Here is a 12,926-nt window from a genome sequence, read left to right as displayed (position 1 = left end):
GCCCGTTCGATGCCAATTAAAGATTAAAAGGTTAAAGGATAAAGGATGTAACATAGTGTAGCATCATGCTTAAGATTGTTATGTGTGCATCATTTATGTTTACATGTATTCAATGGTTATTACGTACTCAGCATAGCTGATTGTGTGTTATTATGTGTTTGATGAACTGCGATGAACCATTGATGCTACATGGGGAGCAGACTAGGTGTGCTGGTGCTGCTGCATAATCTCGAGCATACGGGGACTAGGCTTGGGTATTTACATTTAAAGCATTTTAAATAAGTATTATTGGTTTTTCTAAGACTTATATATGTTTGGTGGTTCGAATGAAAGGGGTCATTGATGATTCCCGAGTTGTATTTATTTTTAATTCCGCTGCATTTTAGTTTTCAAGTTAATGTTTTAAGTTATCGTTAACTCTTATTATGCCTTGCGTTCCATCGCGGCGGTAACGCCCCCGAGGTCGACGCGATGCAGCAGTGGTAGGCGCGTGTGGATTTTGGGGGTGTTACAAAACTATTTTTCTTCCTCTGCTCGGATGCGAGAGATAGAGCAAGCCTTATCGACCTGAGTACGGCAAACTTCCAGGGAGCTCTTATTCTCTTCACTAAATGTGTTCCCCAAGATTCCTTTAGAGACCATTCCTTTTTGAGAATGCCTATCTGGATCAAAGTAGAAAGGCTACCTCTCCTATATAACAAGGTTAGTGTAGCGCAGAGAGCTCTAGAAAAGCTAGGAAGAGTTCTTTACTTTGATGATGACTCAACCTCTGAAGGTTTCAAAGACTATCTCAGAGCGAAGGTTATTATCCCCATTAACAATCCTCTAGTTCCGGGAGTTTTCTTCAACAGGCAGGAAGGGCCTAGAATATGGATCGATTTCAGGTACGAGGGTGTCTTTGTGTACTGTAATAAATGTGGAAGAATAGGGCATAGAAGAGCCAGGTGCAGGATTCCTTTTGCCACTGCACAAAGGCACTTTGAAATGGTGCTTGAGGATATAGGGCAGGGTGTGCATCTACATATAACATCCCAGAATGACATCCCCCTCTTTACTAATAAGCTCATTGGTCTGAAAAGAGTTGAGCGAAACAGAACCTCTGCTATCAACCTAGTGGACTATGCTGGGGGAAGAGACAAGGAAGGTGATAGTCACTCGGAGCACACCATCCAAGATGATGTTAATGACGATGGGTCGGACTCATCAGGCTCTTCTGGAGGTGGAGACCATCCTAGTCAAGGTAATGGGAATGAAGATAATTCTCCTTCACAGAGAGATAATGGTGATCACCATTATCATGGAAAGTTCCCACCTTCATATCCCACGGAAGCAGGTTCGTCAAAGACAAAAAGATCTAGCGAACATCCTTACGATGAACTCCACCAAACTATGAAGCTGGATCATCAAAGCAAAAAGTAGAAGAAAATATCCGGCAATACTGTTCATGGCAAGAGGATATTCAAAGTCAGGGTTTGCAAAGTCGAGTCTACATTAAGCCTGCAGGGTACTATTCCTAGGGAGACCTTAGACCAAGAAAAAGAGTCCCCATCAATTCCTTCCCACCCACCTAAAAGGAAACTTTATTTCACTGAGCATGAGAACAAAGAAGAGAGAAGAGAATTAAAGAAGCAGAAGATTGGGCGACGGGAGTTTAATGCCCACGGGTGCCCCAACCACCTCTTTGGAGAATTGAGCCATCATTTATCAGGTAAGTTTTTCCTTATAGCTATTTGTATTACTACTATCTGGAATTACGAGGCTACCCTCTCCTCTAAAAACAAGGGTAGCAATGTAATTTTGTATAGTAAAATCTCAGGAAATCACCCGGATTTTTTCTTTCAAACTGTGTTTGGAGTTTTTTCTCTGACATACTGGGCTCGAAAGAGTAATCCCTCTGCAAATTCGCTCACTTCAGTTCACTCACACTCCTTCAATTATATCTATTTATACCTAATACTACTCAAATGCTTAATGCACCTGACCTTTTCTCCTTCATCTTCAAACAAAACCCCAAAAATGGCATCACACTCTCGAGTCCATCCTTCCCCTCCAGCTTCTCCCCAAGATAATCTCTCTCCTGAACATCAGATTGCTTTCTTCCCTCCGTATGAGGAAGTTAATCTTGCTAGCCTTTTTACCAACGTCCAAATCTCTGAAAATGATAGGCTGTTTGTTCCTACAGACCCGTTCAGTGATTTCTTCATACCATTCGGTTCTCTTACCTACTGCGAAGCTAACCCCTCCACTCACTCTGTTCCTTTTGAGATTGATCCTCTAGAGGAGGAAGCAATGCTTTTCAAAAATCCCCCAAACTCACCCTCTGTCAACTCGCCAGTTATCAGTCACAATTCCTTTGATCCACTGATGATAGCTTCGGCTAGCTGCTCCACCCCTTCTCGCTCGTCAAAAAACTACCATGCAAAGGTAGAGGACGACAACTTGGGTAAGGTAAGCAAGGCCCACCCTACTTTCTCTAAAAAAGGCCCACTTGTGCAACCTCCTGAATATTTGGGCTTAGACAGATCTTCCTCTTCCCAAAAGAGGAAAGATAGGACCACTTCCCTATCCTTTTCTGACTGGGATGAACTGGGCAAGCTGGTCCAGAAGGCCCCTTTTGTTCCAACTCAGCATAACTGCACAAACCTTGACTCTGAGTCAAACCCCAACAAAATTTCTCACTATAAATCGTCAAACTTCAGTCAGAATTCCACAAACTCATCTTCTGATTCTCACTCTCTCACTGAGACACCCCCTAACACCCCAACTTCCCTAAGCTCCTTCAACACTGCCTTCTCGGATTTCCCTATTGAGGACTGGGATTTTGCCATAGAAACCATGGATCTAAACACCATTTTACCTCATGAAGGGAAAACTGTGCAACCCAACACTAGTCCCCCCCACGATGTCCCTTTCATCAAGCGACGAAAGAAAAGAGAATGGAGGACATCTGGCCTCCTATCTCAATACTTGCGCCTCTATGAAAAAGAGGCTCAAAAGACTTCTGCCGCAAAGATTTTTGATCTTAACCTTCCCCCAAAAGAAGATGTGCTTGCAGGCGATTCCTTATTTTCTAAAAGGATGAAATTTCAGAAGAATACTAAAGGCAAAGCCATCCTTAAATTTGGGTTAAGCGATGATGAAGTGTCAGAAGGGAAGGGTGTTGAAGCAGTAAGCTCGAGCTCCACTACTAAGAAGAAGAAGAAGATCAAAGGTGCGGCTGACCAACAGTCTGGAGTGAAGATATGAGTCTCCTAAGCTGGAACTGTAGGGGGCTCAAAAACCTTATTCCTCAAAATTTGGGTTTTATTTCCAGCATTGTTAGGTCTAATAAGCTTGATGTAATTTTCCTTTCTGAATCTAAGAGTAAAGTGTTTTGTTTAGAGCCCATGTTTAGTAAATTAGGCTTTGTAAGCTGTACGGGCTTTGACCCGGAGGGTAAAAAGGGGGGTCTGTTTTTGTGCTGGTCGAAAAATGTAGTAGTTTCTACCATCTCCCTCTCCAAAAACTATGTATGCTGTAGCATTACAGATGATGCTGGTAATGAATTCTATGTAGAGTTTGTTTATGGCTCGCCTTACCTTGCTGATCAATCTGAAATATGGACTAATCTCTCTACCATAATGGACAATCACAAAGGCAAATGGATGCTGGTAGGAGACTTTAATCAAGTGGAAACGAATAACCAAAAATTGGGGGGGTTCTCAGTCACTTAAAGGAGCCACTCAGTTCATAGATTGGAAATTAGACAACATGCTAATGGATATGCCCTATCAAGGAGTAAATTACACTTGGACAAACAATAGATCAAATGAAGAAGCCATCTATGAAAGGATTGACAAAGCTTTCTGTAACCCAGACTGGAGAGATAGTTATCCAGATGCAGAAGTCTGGAACCTACCAATTCTCCTTTCAGATCATAGCCCCATTGTGCTTCAGCTCCGAACTCTAAGTAAGGGAACAAGGAAAAGGCCCTATAGGTTAGATTCTTGGTGTTTGCAATATCCAGAAGTGAAAAGTTTAATTGAAAATGAATGGAATGAGGCTCAAGAAGGCTCTCCGTCCTTCATTCTGCAAAGGAAAATTCAAAAAAGCCTAAGAATGACAAGACAATGGTGTTTAAACTTCAAGAACACTAATAAGATTGATTGGTTGGATATCAATGATAACTTGTCAGCTCACCAAAAAGATATCTCTTCTCATCTTCAAGCTAACAAGGACCAAGAGATGCGCAAGCATGCTTTAATTTCCATAGATATCAAATCCGAATATTGGCGCCAGAGGGCAAAATCGAAGTGGGATGAATTGGGGGATAGATCGACAACCTTCTTCTACAAGTGCGTAAAGGGAAGATCTTCTAGAAATGAGATCAAAGCAATCAAAAATGAGGAAGGAAACTGGATAACTGACCAACCACAGATCAAACAATTATTCCTGGAAAGCTTCCAGGGCATTTACCAAAGTAATGAGGATTCGTTCTTTGACCCCGTTGCAACTCTTTCGCAACATCATATTGCTGCTCTGAGCACGCCTTTTTCTGGGGAAGAAATCAAAAAGGCGTGCTTTAGCTCAAAGCCTCTTAAGGCCCCAGGGCCCGATGGCACCCCTCCAGCTTTCTTCCAGCAAAACTGGAGTCTTGTAGGGCCGGATGTAATAAATAGTGTCAACTCTTTCCTCTCTTCCGGGTTTCTGCTTAAAGAACAAAATAGGACCTTCATCACTCTAATCCCTAAAAAAGACCGCCCTCAGGAGACAAAGGATTTCAGACCGATTAGCCTTTGTAATACCTCTTACAAAATTATAGCGAAAACGCTAACAAACAGGCTTAAGTTAGTGATGGGAGATATAGTCGACAAGTATCAAAACGCCTTTGTACCGGGAAGACAAATGTCTGACAACTGCTTCATCTCTCATGAAATCATCAATTGGGTTAAAAAAAGGAAGAAAGAAAACAGCTTTGCAGGAATCCTTAAGGTGGATTTAAGTAAAGCGTATTATAGGATCAGATGGGACTTTGTGGAAACTATGCTCAGGAGGATGAAATTTCCGGATCAATGGGTGAACTGGATCATGCAGTGCATTTCAACTGTCTCCTACTCAGTCCTAGTCAATGGGAGCCTTCCAAAGTCTTCTCCCTCAGTGGGACTTCGCCAAGGAGACCCCCTTTCCTCCTACATCTTCATTCTCTGCATGGAGGTCCTTTCGAAGAATTTGTCGAAATTACAGTTGACAAAAGATCTCGATGGCCTAAAAATAGCTCGAAGTGCCCCAAAAATCTCTCATCTTTTCTTTGCGGATGACGCTCTCTTTTTCTTCAAAGCCAATCCCAAAAATTGCTGGGCTATCAAAAACGTTCTTGCTATCTTTTGCGAGAAATCAGGGGAAATGATCAATTTTGATAAATCGCATGTCGTTTTCAGCCCTAACACTCCCCAAAAGTTCAGGAAAATCATGAGGAAACCGCTGGGGGTTTTGGATAAGGATAAAATAGGTACCTATCTAGGTTGCCCTATGGAAGTTGATGGTCGTTCCTCGGAAGTGTTTAAGAGTATAGTCTCAAAAACAAAACAAGATCCTTTCATGGAAGTTCTCAAATCTTCGCAAACAGGGAAACTTATACTCATCAACACTATCCTTTGTTCCTTGGCTTCAAATACATCTCGGTTTTACATGCTTCCAAAGAAAATCTCGAAGTCGTCACCTCTATTTGCTAAAATTTTGGTGGTCCTCGTAATGGACAAAACTCCAATCTACTGGCGAAAAAGAGAGCTGCTAGAAAAACACAAAGCTGAAGGGGGTCTTAGTTTAGAAATATATCCCACACCAATAAGTCATGCTTTTCAATCAGGCCTGGAGGATTCACAAGAATCAGGACTCCCTCATACATAAGCTTTACGTGGCTAGATACAAAAAAGATCCTCTACAATTGGCTATGGATAATGAGAACCCGAAAAACAGCTCCTTCGCTTTTCGCAGTCTATTTAGTGCTTGTAAAACCTTTAAGAAGGGGTTGTTCAAAAGAATAGGCAACAGTCGCTCCATCTGCATTGATTCTGATCGATGGCATCCTACCATGCAGCTCAAGCCGCCTATTCATCCGAACGATCACGTTTCGAGAGCTCAGATTTCGAGGGTTTCAGACATGATCGACCACAGCAGGAAGTGGAAGCCTTCCATAGTCTGGAACATGTTCTCAGCTTCGGAAGCAAGAGAGATCCTTGCCACTCATATTCCACAACAAGAGACTGAGGATGAGATTGGATGGAGCCATTCAAAATCCGGCATCTTCTCAGTAAAGACTGGCTATTGGTTTCTAAATAGAGATGACACTCTTCATACCTCTAATTCATCTTTCTGGAATCAGTTCTGGAAATCTACCATTTTTCCGAAGTGGAAGCACTTCTTATGGAAAATTTTAAACAAAGCCTTGCCAACAGCTGACAATTTAGCTAGAAGGAAAATCAAGGGGATTAACGCAACTTGTTGTTTGTGCAACAAGGAAACCGAAACACTGGAACTTGTTTCGGGATTGTCATATTGCTTAGCGAATTTGGAGCTGCTCCTTAGGAATTGTGGCTTCAAATGGCGCTATCCTTCCTCTTCAGGAATGGATCAAAAACTTTTTGAATTGGTTCAAAAAGAAGAAAACCGAGGAAGGGATACTCATGGAAATAGACTTTGTTGCTACTTGTGGGGAATTTGGATACACCGAAATGAAGTCATCTTCAAAGGAATCTCTCCTAACCCGGGAAGGATAATGAACATAATATCTGACCATTCTGCTCGTGCCGGGAAAGAAAGGACTAGCAAGGAAAGAAGTACGAGACGTGAGGAGGAGTACAGGGAGTTAGAAGTTTCGAGTAATCTGGAATGGTCCATAGGGAAGAAGGACGCTTCTAGCGTCCAAACCATCGTGGTGGATGGTGCTTGGAAGAAGAACACAAGCTCTAACCAGTGCCAAGCGGCCATAGCATGGAAAAATATAAACAATGATCCCCGGGAAGAGTCAGCGACAAGGTTTTTGCCAATTCAGCTGTTCAAACAGAAGCATATGCTGTTCTAAAAGCAATAACGGATATGGAATGGCGTAGTGCGGGCCTCATCATAAAATCGGATAGCAGTGAAATTATCGCGGCCCTAAAAAATTCTAAGAGCTCAAATCAAAACATAGACAATATCATTAGGGATATCAGGAGGAAAGCCAATAGCTTTCTATTTATTTCTTGTATTAAGGTAAGTAGAGAGGAGGTCAAATTAGCCCATAATCTTGCCATCTTGGCAAGGAAAAGCTAATCTTCCTTTGCTTTTGTGTTTTTTTTTTTTACCCTTTGTCAAAAAAAAAAAAAAAAAAAAAAAAGAATGCAAAAAAAAGTATGCAGGTATGTTGTATAGGACGACTTGTATTTGGTACGTTTAAAGGAGAGTGCATCTGAACAAGAGCATCCAATATATATTTTTACATAAGATTTACATGTTTGATTGACTCAAATTTATAAGAGCATCCTTATTCATGATTGAGAATAAAGATCAAGTTGATGATCATGAAAAAAGTGTTCTTAATCACAATTGAAAAAAAGATTGTGAGAGTGATTGGGAGAAAAAAAATGCAAGGGGTGAGTGAAATGATCAAAGGGACCACGATATGGACTCATCCAGAATAAAAGTTTAGCATTCATAATGTCATGCTTTAGTTGTGAACCAGAGTAGGATATAATCGGTGAAAATACAACTCAAATTATGAACTAGAGAATGAATTGAAGAATGAAGGTAAAAATAAAATCACGAACTCATATTTGTCCAAAACACGGGAACTGACAGCAAAAGCTTCCGATAATTTGGCAAGCGCATCGTAAATAGCATTATAGCAACTTTTAACGAAGAATTAATTATTAGACTCGGGCTATATCCCGGGTAAAAAAAATTTCCATTTATTAATATCAAATTAAAATTTGTAGATGTTCAATGAAGCTTTTTATATCTAACAGTTAGAGAGGAGGAGAGAATATTTGTAGAGAGAGAAAGGGATTTTTAGAAAGAATATGATAATAAAGATTTTTTGGGGTTTTTTTTTAAGGCTGCGTTAGTAAGGTGATGCTGCATTTAGCAACCCCCATTATTTAATCAAGGGTTCTCTTTTAAAAGGTATTTTCTAGTTTTGTTATCCTTCATGCGCATACTGATGTTCAAGTTTTGATTTAGTACATGCACCTAAGTGCATGTAGAACATGGTGCACCATTCTCTAAACTACGTCTTTTTTATTATTTTTACATTCTATAATTTTAAAAAATTATTGTTATTTGCTTTCTTATATTTTGCAGCAAAAAGTTCCTTTTTCAAATTTAAATTAAAAAGCTATATCTCTATTATATAAGGGAAGGGGGGAGCAATGGTGTCTTCTTTTGAAACGCCTATTTTGCCCCCCTTCCCTTGCTAAATTACAAAAGGATTGTTAAAATCAAAATCGACACTCAAAGAAAACTACCTAAAATAAATTTACAACACTCACTCACAAATCACTTAAAAGAATAAACTTTACAATTCACCCATACAATTGAGAAAATCATCACATTATAAAAATCACGCAAATCACTCAAATAATCAGAAAACTTTATTAAAACTAAAAATTAACATACAAACTAAAACTAGCTAATAATAACCTAGAACGTCAATACATACAAAAATATTTACAAAAATTTACTTACAAATCACTATTCTCAAGAACCATTCACAATTAATGGTGGGTCATGATAAAAAAATAAATAGAGGTGTATTTGTAGTGAAATCAGAATTTAGAAGTTAGACAAGGAAAAAAAATTATTTACTTTTTTATAGTGTTTCCTATATATAATGAAACTTTTACATATATTTGGACCTATTTTTTTCTATACATATTAGCGATTAATTATCAAGGTAAAAAAGGTTTATGTAAAATATCATTCAAGAATTAAAATACAACATATCTCTATTATATAAGGGGAGGGGGGAGCTATGGTGTCCCCGAATTAAGAGACTATGTTACCTCCTTCCCATTCTAAATTACAAATTCACTTACAAATCAAAGGGCGCTTCAAATAAAAATATCAAAAAATATAATTATATAACAATCACTCACAAGTCAATTAAAATCATAAAATTGCATAATTTACGTTATGCAAATCACTAAAATGAGGAAACTTTACAAAAACTTAAAAATTCACTTACAAACTACAAACTATGAAAAAATTGACTTGAAATCAAAGTGTCTACTTTCTTTACACTTTATGAAGTATTGTACTTAATTAAAAAATCAACTAAAAAATTATAATACTAGAAATCATAAATAAATTCAATAAAATTTCTATTTTGTTAGTAGAATTTAACTTTGAAAAGTAAAAAAAATAAAATAAAAAATAATAAGAATGGTGAGAGATTTAAGTGACAGAAACTAAACAAATCAAAATTTGCAACTAAAAACAATTATACTTCGCATGTTTAATGTTCAAATTTTGACTCTTATGCCGAAGAAAATCGAGTTTCTGTTTTGAAAAAAAATTTAAGCACGCATCGCGTGCAAAAAATTCTAGTGTTCTTTTACCTTAAGGGTCTGTTCTCCCCAGCTTATTTTCAGTTCAGTTCAATTCAGTTCAGACCAGTTCAGCTCTTGACAATACTTTTACTCTCACATATCACTATTCATTTCAGTTCAATTCAGTTCAGATCAGTTCAGCTGTTTTATGCCGAAGAAAACAGGCCCTAAGTGTAGATGTTCATTTACTATATGTTCTTTTCATTATAACCTTTTTTCTTTCATAAATAAAAAAAAACACGTTCTTTAATTTTAAATCGTGTGTTCTTTTTTAAAGTACAAAAGTTGTTGAAAAAAGTTCGTGTTCTTTTATATAAATAATATGTTTTTTTTTTATGCACAATGAACATTGTGCACCCTAATGCATATCCACGCTTTGGTTGTTTAGGGCATAATTCAAGCCAAACTGCAAACAACCAATTTCGCACTTCTCCAAATCACCGTCACGCATTCACGCCACACTGCATTTTAGACCAAACTGCACCACATCAAAATAATTTCGCACATTGTAATTTAACCATTATTTAATTTTGTGAAAACTATTTTTCTTTGGTCAAAAAGTTTTCTAAAACAATGAAATAACAAAACCTTAAATCCCAAATAACATGACAAAGAAATCAACCAAAGATATTGAACTCCAAATTCTTATAAGATATCTTTTCATCCTAAAACCGTCCATGGTTTGATTATTTTGCGATTTAAACCATAAACCACAATTATCTTGCAATTGGGTTTAAGAAAAACTTAAAACCAAACTTACACCAAAATCAATGGGGAAATTTGGAAACCCCACTCTGTATGAGGCAAGAATCGAGCCTTTTTATGGAAGAAAGACCTCCAACCAACTAGGTCAACCTTGATTCTTATTAAATACTCCCTTCGATCGTTATTAGTTTACCCGTATTCTTTTTTGGAATGTCCCTTATTAGTTTACCTCTTTCTTTTGTTTCTATTTTTGAAATGAGACTACTAACTTTTCATCACACATACATTCAACTTTGATATAAAATAATAGTTTCTCTTTCTTTCTATGACCCACAACATTATTTCTCCTAAAACTCTGTGCAAAAGAAAAGAGTAAACTAATAAAGATCGGAGGAAGTATATGGAAACTACTCCCTCCATGCGCAAATTAGATCCTGCACCGAGGTGTAGGATGAGCATCCTACACCTTGCCCATGTGGCTGACTTTTGGCAATATTTTTGAAAGTGGGCCAGCTCTTTCTCTCTCATCACGTGAAACAATTTTTTTAATGTACAAATGCATATGGTTTGGTGTACAATAATCTACGAGTGTACATTTAGGGATTTTCAGTGATCAAAGCAATGACCATCAATGTACATTGTGATTTTATTAAATTTCGGTATGAGAATGTAATTGTACATATTGAATTTCATTAGTGAACAAACATCAAACACACCAGTGTACAAAGAATGGAAATTACTCACTTGACATATTTCGGTATGGGATTGTAATTGTACATATTGAATTTCATTACTGAACAAACATCAACACACCCAATGTACAAAGATTGCAAATTACTCACTTGACATCAATTCATGAATTGGGTTACTTTCAGCTGGGGGATTGTCATTGTACATTTTGATTTTATTAATGAACAACCATGAAGCCAAGGATGTACAAGGAGGTTGAGTGTGGAAAAGAGAGAAGTGGTGAATTTCGGTATGAGACTGTAATTGTACATATTGAATTTCATTAGTGAACAAATATCAACACACCTAGTGTACAAAGATTGCAAATTACTCACTTGACATCAACTTCAGGAATTGGGTTACTTTCAGCTGGGGGGCTGTCATTGTACATTTTGATTTTGTTAATGAACAACCACGAAGCCAAGAATGTACAAGAAGGTTGAGTGTGGAAAAGAGAGAAGTGGTGAACATTATATGGGGGGGCATCAAATCAGTTATTAAATGGTGAACAGTAAATGTCAAATCATTTACTTTTTGAATTTTCGATTTTGTACATTGGATGTAAGGGGAATGTACATTGGCTGTCAAATCAATTACTTTTTGCATGTTGAATTGTGCGTTTTATTCTTCTTACCTTGCGTTTTGGACAAGGTGCAGGATGCTCATCCTACACCTTGGTGCAGCATCTACGCATTGCCCTCCATGGCCTTCCCAAAATATAATTTCCATTTCATTTTGGGCACAAGAATTAATAAGGAAACAGTGATTGTGGTGTACTTGCATATGGAGATGTCTTTTTTTTTTTTGGAATTATTGTCGTTAAAAAATGAAAAAGAATGAAAACATTATATAGATGGGCATGTGAAAGGAGGAGATAGAAAGAGTAAAAAGTGTTTTTTGTTATACCCAACCGTTACAATTGAGGAGCATTAAGGCTCCGTTTGGTTGGATGTAAAACATTTTCAATGTAAAATGTTTTTTCATGTAAAACATTTTATAATGAAAAATTCAAATACAAAGCTAATTTTCCTTTGTTTGGTTCAATGTAAAAAAAAGTTATGGAAAAGAGAAAAAATGGAAGGAGGAAGGAGAGGATGGATAAGAAGATAGTAAAAGGTTGCTAAGAAAGAGGGAGGAAAATGTGTTTTCCCATCTTTTTGAAAGGAAAATGATTTTCGCCTAAAGCTCCCTTGATGGAAATCTTATTTTACACCCCTTGTCAAACCAAACAACGGAAAATGAAAAGAAAAGGGAAATTCATTTTCATGGAAAATATTTTACACCCTACCAAACAGAGCCTAAATGAAAGTGTCAAAACCCTTCCAAAAAGGAGGAGAGATATACTAAAATATGATAATCTGAAATGGAAACAAGGAAAATGGAAAGAACATTTTGGGACTCCCAAAATGTAATACGAGAACTATATTAGCTATATATAATAAGGTACAGTGTACGAATATCTACACAATCCTACAGGTACTTCAAGTTTGCATACCAGTAAGGCAGTACTAGAAGCTTTGCTTGTTAGTTTGAATAGCATAACACCCTAGGATAGCAATATTTTCTACAAGGTAGCTGTAACATTTACAAACTACTTCAGAATAGAAGCTGAGATAGTCTAAGCATGATTTTTTGATCCATATGAGCCACGAAGGCGGTGCAAAGTACAAAAAAGGGGAGGGGGGATTCGAACCTGTGACCTATCATTCAAAGTACCTCAATCTTAACCACTCGGCCAAGACTTCCTTGGTTAATCATAGAACAAAATATTTACATTCTGCTGGTATATACAGACTACAGTAACTCAGAATCTTGAGGAAAAGGTTCAGCAACCCATTTCAGTTTGAACTAACCATAGATGAAAATGCGCTTATAGTAGCAGCATGACCATTATTTATTTTCTCCAGATCCCAAACATCTTAGACCATC

The sequence above is a fragment of the Beta vulgaris genome, chromosome 8 (assembly GCF_026745355.1).
Source record: "Beta vulgaris subsp. vulgaris cultivar EL10 chromosome 8, EL10.2, whole genome shotgun sequence".
Lineage (NCBI taxonomy): Eukaryota > Viridiplantae > Streptophyta > Magnoliopsida > Caryophyllales > Amaranthaceae > Beta > Beta vulgaris.
This window is presented reverse-complemented; position numbering follows the sequence as displayed.